Raw genomic sequence first — 5,197 nt, forward strand, 5'->3', positions numbered from 1 at the left:
GTTTAGACAAATTAAATTAATTAATTTAAATTATCACAGGCAGCAAGGGAAAGAACAAGGTGGATAGAGTTCACTTTGGCAATAGGGGAGAAGGTTTTAGTATAGTCAATGCCTTTAACTTGTGAAAAACCCTCAGCAAAAAGACGAGTTTTATGGGTATCAAATTTTCCATTTGGTCCATACTTGGTTCTATAAACCCATTTGCATCAAAAAAAAATTCGTCCCTTTGGAAGAGGAACAAGATCCCATGTATCATTTGCCAATAATGAACGATATTATTCATTCATAGCTGCATCCCAGTCTAGATGGCCTGAGGCTTCTGCAAAGCTGTCATGATCATAATTTTGTGAAGCTTGAGCTATTAGAGAGGAGGCTCTATCGAAATAAGAATGTGTACGTCGCTAATTTATAGAATCACCGACAAGAGCACCCATTGCATGCCAAGTAGCATAGACCCATTTTGGAAGATGAGGAGTTGAACGAGGATCTTGAGAAGGTAGGGGAGGATTTTCATCCTCACTCTCATCATCTGAAGAAGAAATATTTTTAGAAGTAGAAGGGATAGAGAGAGGTGGCACATCTATCAAACTAGGCTGATAGGCCGATATATTTTCAGCAAACTTTACATCTCTTCTAATGATAACATTTTTAGACTTAAGTGGAATACGTATATATCCTTCGACATCTTCAGAATATCCAACAAAAATACTTTTTTCACTCTTAGGTTCTAAAGCTTTATGTTTCTCGTTTGGAATATGGGCCCATGCTTCACTTCCAAAAACACGAAAGTGACTTAGATATGGTTTAATTGAACTCCATGCTTGTTCTGGAGTGATATTCTTTAAAACCTTAGTAGGAGTGAGATTTACTATGTAATTTTCACAATTAATTGTTGCTGCCCAAAAATTAAGACTAAGTCCTTTAGATTGAAGCATACAATTAGCTATTTCCTTTAAGGTGCGATTCTTCCTTTCAACTACACCATTTTGTTGTGGAGTATATGGAACAATATGTTGCATTTTAATTCCATTCTCAGTGTAAAAGTTGATGAATTGGTTGCTAACATATTCTCTACCATTATTAGATCTTAGCTTAAGAATTTGATGCACAGATTGTTTTTCAACAAAGGCCTTAAAGGCCAAGAACATGTTAAATACTTCACTCTTGAGTTTTAAGAAGTATACCCAAGTGCGTCTGGAGAAATCATCAATGAAATTTAAGAAATACTTGTAGTCAGAGAATGAAAAAACTAGAAGTGGACCACATAAATCACTATGCACAAGCTATAAAGGGGCTGAGGTGTGCCAAGAGGCATGTTTTTCAAAACTATCCCGATGATGTGTTTCTAGTACACATCTGTAACAAACACCATCTCTAGAAGATACCATTGGAAGACCTGTCACCATATTTTCTTTACATAGATTATGAAGGGAGTGATAGTTTAAGTGACCAAATCGCTCATGCCAAAGTTTGCTCACTTCATGATTATGAGTAACAAATACCGAGGGAACATTTGATGACCCAAATTTGTTAAACTTATACAACCTTGTAGAATCATCAACAATGCTAGTAGCTAAAATCTATATAGGATCTCTTAGGTCTTTAATTACAACATTGTGAGGTGAAAATTCAAAGATTTTACCTTCACCTAAATGAATTATCTGATATACAAATAGAAGGTTGCAGGATAAGGTTGGAACACATAATACATCATTAAATTTATCATTGTCTAGATGAATAGTTCCAGTCCCTATAATACTAAGATATCTATCATCACTAGCATATATATTTTTGGTTATACAATCATTTAAAGAAGAAAACATGGCTTTGTTTTTGGCCATGTGATAAGAAGCTCCAGAATCAATGAGCCACTCATGAGAATGAGAAGAAGGATACATTTAGTGCATAACCAGAATGAGATTCTTGACAACAACATGCATAAAGTGTTATTCCTGAATATGAAGATAAAGTTGAAGAGTGCTCCAAATGGATTTTATGCTTCTTCATTGTTGCTTCCAAGGCTTCCATCTTCTTAAAGCATTTAGATTATATGTGGCCATCTTGATTATAAAAGTGGAAATGTCTATCCGTCTTCTTCCCTTTGTTTTTTATTTTCCTTATCATTTTGTTAAAATGATTTTTCATTTTGAGAATGAAATTGCTTAGGACCATTGTTTGGTTTAAGATCATTCTTTTTAGGATACTGCTTCTTAGGATTCTTTGAATTTGGTTGCTGATGGGAAGCTAAGGATTTCTTAGAAGAGTTTCCAAGATTAATAATACCAATATATAAGATCTTTTCTTGTTCTCTTATTAAATAATCACAAAAGGCATCAAAAGAGGGGGACTTATAGTCTTGTCCTTGAGAAATAAAGGATTCTCTAGTAGAATGGAAGATGGAAACAAACACAGAGTAGGCTGGTCCCAACTTAGTAAGAATGGAATAGATAAGACTACCATCTTCTTTCTTAACCTTAACTCCTTCCAAAAGAAGTCTAAGGGTCTTGAACTTGGAAAAAAAATCTTCAATGGAAGAAAAATTATTGGGGTCCAATGTAAGCAACTCATTTTCGAGTTATTGGGGTCCAATGTAAGCAACTAATTTTCGAGTTGATGGGCTCTAATTTCATTTTTAATTCTAAAAACTTTAGTGAGCTATTTCATTCCTTCATTAGGAGTATCAAGTTCTGCGATATGGAATCTAAGGCTTGAAGAAATAGACATCCCTATCAACCCACGTGCTTGATCTTGCCTATTTTCCCATTTAGCTTCCTTATCTTCGTCTTGAGGTTTGGTTTCTTGGCATGAGGCTATTCCATAAAGACCTTTACTTCTAAGTAAATACACAATGTATGACCACCATTGGAAGTAGTTGGTGCTATAAAGAATAACTTGGCATGGACTTTCCATTTTAATAGGAGCTAAAGCTATAGATGTTGAAACTATGTATTCCAATGGAAAGATCTTGAAAAATTAGGTTGATGAAAAAAAATGGCTCTGAAAATGGCTTTTGGATGAATAAGTTATGGCTTTTTTGAAGAAAAGTTGTTGAAGATGTCGACGAAGTGCGTGAATGTGAAGAAATGAATTATAATGTTATATTTAAGCCCCCCCACTTCCAAAATTAATCTAATTAGCTCACTTAAAAAAAAAACTATGTGACTCACTTTTATAAATAAGTGAAAGTCACTTTTACAATGGTACTCTATGAGCTACCTACTAAATTGTAATTTAAATAAAAGATAAAGAGACTTTAGAATTATAAGTGACTCACTTTTTATAATGGGTGAGAACACTTTTACATAAAGTAACTTTAAAACATAAGTTACATGTGCTTTTTGAAAAAGTAACTCAGCAAAAAGAAAGACTTGAACTGTCACACCTACTTTAACACATACATAAAAAAAAATTTGTAAATATACATTACATGCATGTTAACCTTTTACTTTGAGCTTACCATATGGTTACCAGCTTTATGTGCGCATTACACTTTACAATTATAAAGATATATGTCTATGGCTTGCTTTGCATGGAACATAGGTTACACGGTACAGTTGGCATACGATACTACATTACACAATCTATACCATGTATATTTTGTTTGGTTGACACCTATGCTATGGTCTCGGCTGAGTCTCCCACGCGGCATCATGTCTGGTACCATGTCCTAAGTTATGTATTGTTTGATTTACTTCAACGACCACAGATATTTAGCTGCTTGTATTAATGGCGTGGGCTCCTTGGATCCCGCCACAGTACTTGACCATTGACAGATCACAGTCGCTTTTATGTTCGTCCGTCCTTCTGGGGGCAGGTGGCATGGCCTGGTTTCCCCAGCCATGTGACCTCTCGGTAACGCCAACCTTGATTTCTCCGCCAGCTACTCCCGCCATGCTCCGACGGTCCAGATCTCTTCCGGAGATCGGAGGGCTGGAGCTCACTCAGGGTTTTTCGTTGATATTTAATCGACTATACACTGCATTGTTTCATTTGATGTCCGCGGTCTTTGCGGACGGGCTCTTTGCTGCTCCACGAGCTCGCTACCAACAGCTCTATACTGCAACCCTGTCATGACCGGAGCTGGATCCTATTCGCATCGACCTCACAGGTAATGAAGAATGTTTTTGTTCAGTTCTGTGTTTCGTTTCATGGCTGGAATATCACGACTTATCACTTATTGCGTTCTCGTTTTTTCCCTGTCAAGTTCTTGTGCAGCTGCCCTGGCTATGCTTTGGTCGAATTTCACAGTGGTTTGCTCGACAGCGGTCTCGAACCACACCAGGTAAGCTTCTCGGCATTTGAGGGTTGGTTCGTTTGAATATGGTTCAGGGTTTACAGTTGTGCATACCCTCTATGGTCTATGCAGGTCTCTGTTTCCCTTATGGTTGTCTCGTTTACTTCCGAGTGATCTCGGTGAAGAACCTTATAGTCAGCTCGCTGCTTAGCTAAGGTTGACTGTGTTAACCGATTACAAATTATTTCTTACAGAGGTTCTGGGTTTTGTTGTAACCATCGAGTTTGCCTCTTTTTGAGAACTGCCGAGCCTCTATTGGCAGGCTTAAACTATTACTGTGTTTACAGGGGTTTATATCTGGCCTCCACGCGCAGATATGATTATGAATGTATATAATGGATCTGTTTTCTATTCGCATATGTATGGATATGCTCAGGATATAAATTTGTCTTTTAATTCTGTAAAGACTTTCCTCGACCCACAGACATTTCGCTAATGTATTGGGTATTTTCGTTTGAATGTTCATTCCTCAGGACAGAGTCTTAGAGGTTATATACTATACGGGTTTGGTCTTTTCCTTTCGCACAGTACTGTCTTGATATTACCATATTATGATGATAATCTTGCTATAGATTTCTGTATTAAAATATTAAGGTTCCACCAGCTGGTTTATCATAGTTTGGCGCATAAATAATGTTTGAATAATAATTCCTTATCCTGTGGAAAGGATTACTTTGCATGCATGACCTCTGTTCCATTATACAGTCCCGCAGGCTATTATATATGTGTCTATGGTTATGGTTTTTATACACAGACTTGCGGTTTCACAAGGTTACCTTATTTTTTTGCTCGCATGCATGAGTCCGAAAGGGTTATGGTTTGCATACATATACTTACTTTTCAATGGAGTCACATTTCTTTACTCGCATGCACAGTTCTTTTGCTCGGATTGAACAAGGTTAT

The 5,197-nt window shown here is 36.8% G+C and overlaps 1 long non-coding RNA gene across 2 annotated transcripts; it reads left to right on the forward strand.

Moving 5' to 3' along the window:
- Positions 1 to 3,892: 3,892 nt before the first annotated feature.
- On the forward strand, positions 3,893 to 4,811 carry LOC149190310 (uncharacterized). 2 transcript variants are annotated; one of them, XR_016256483.1, is made up of 3 exons: positions 3,893 to 4,108; positions 4,205 to 4,282; positions 4,367 to 4,811. It is a non-coding gene; the product is annotated as an uncharacterized LOC149190310 (long non-coding RNA). The 2 variants fall into 2 exon arrangements; XR_016256482.1 differs by lacking the exon at positions 3,893 to 4,108 and having other exon boundaries at positions 4,149 to 4,282.
- Positions 4,812 to 5,197: the final 386 nt, after the last annotated feature.

This window comes from Pinus tabuliformis, chromosome 3_1, assembly GCF_031772625.1.
Source record: "Pinus tabuliformis cultivar Carrire ecotype Pingquan chromosome 3_1, CPIR1, whole genome shotgun sequence".
Lineage (NCBI taxonomy): Eukaryota > Viridiplantae > Streptophyta > Pinopsida > Pinales > Pinaceae > Pinus > Pinus tabuliformis.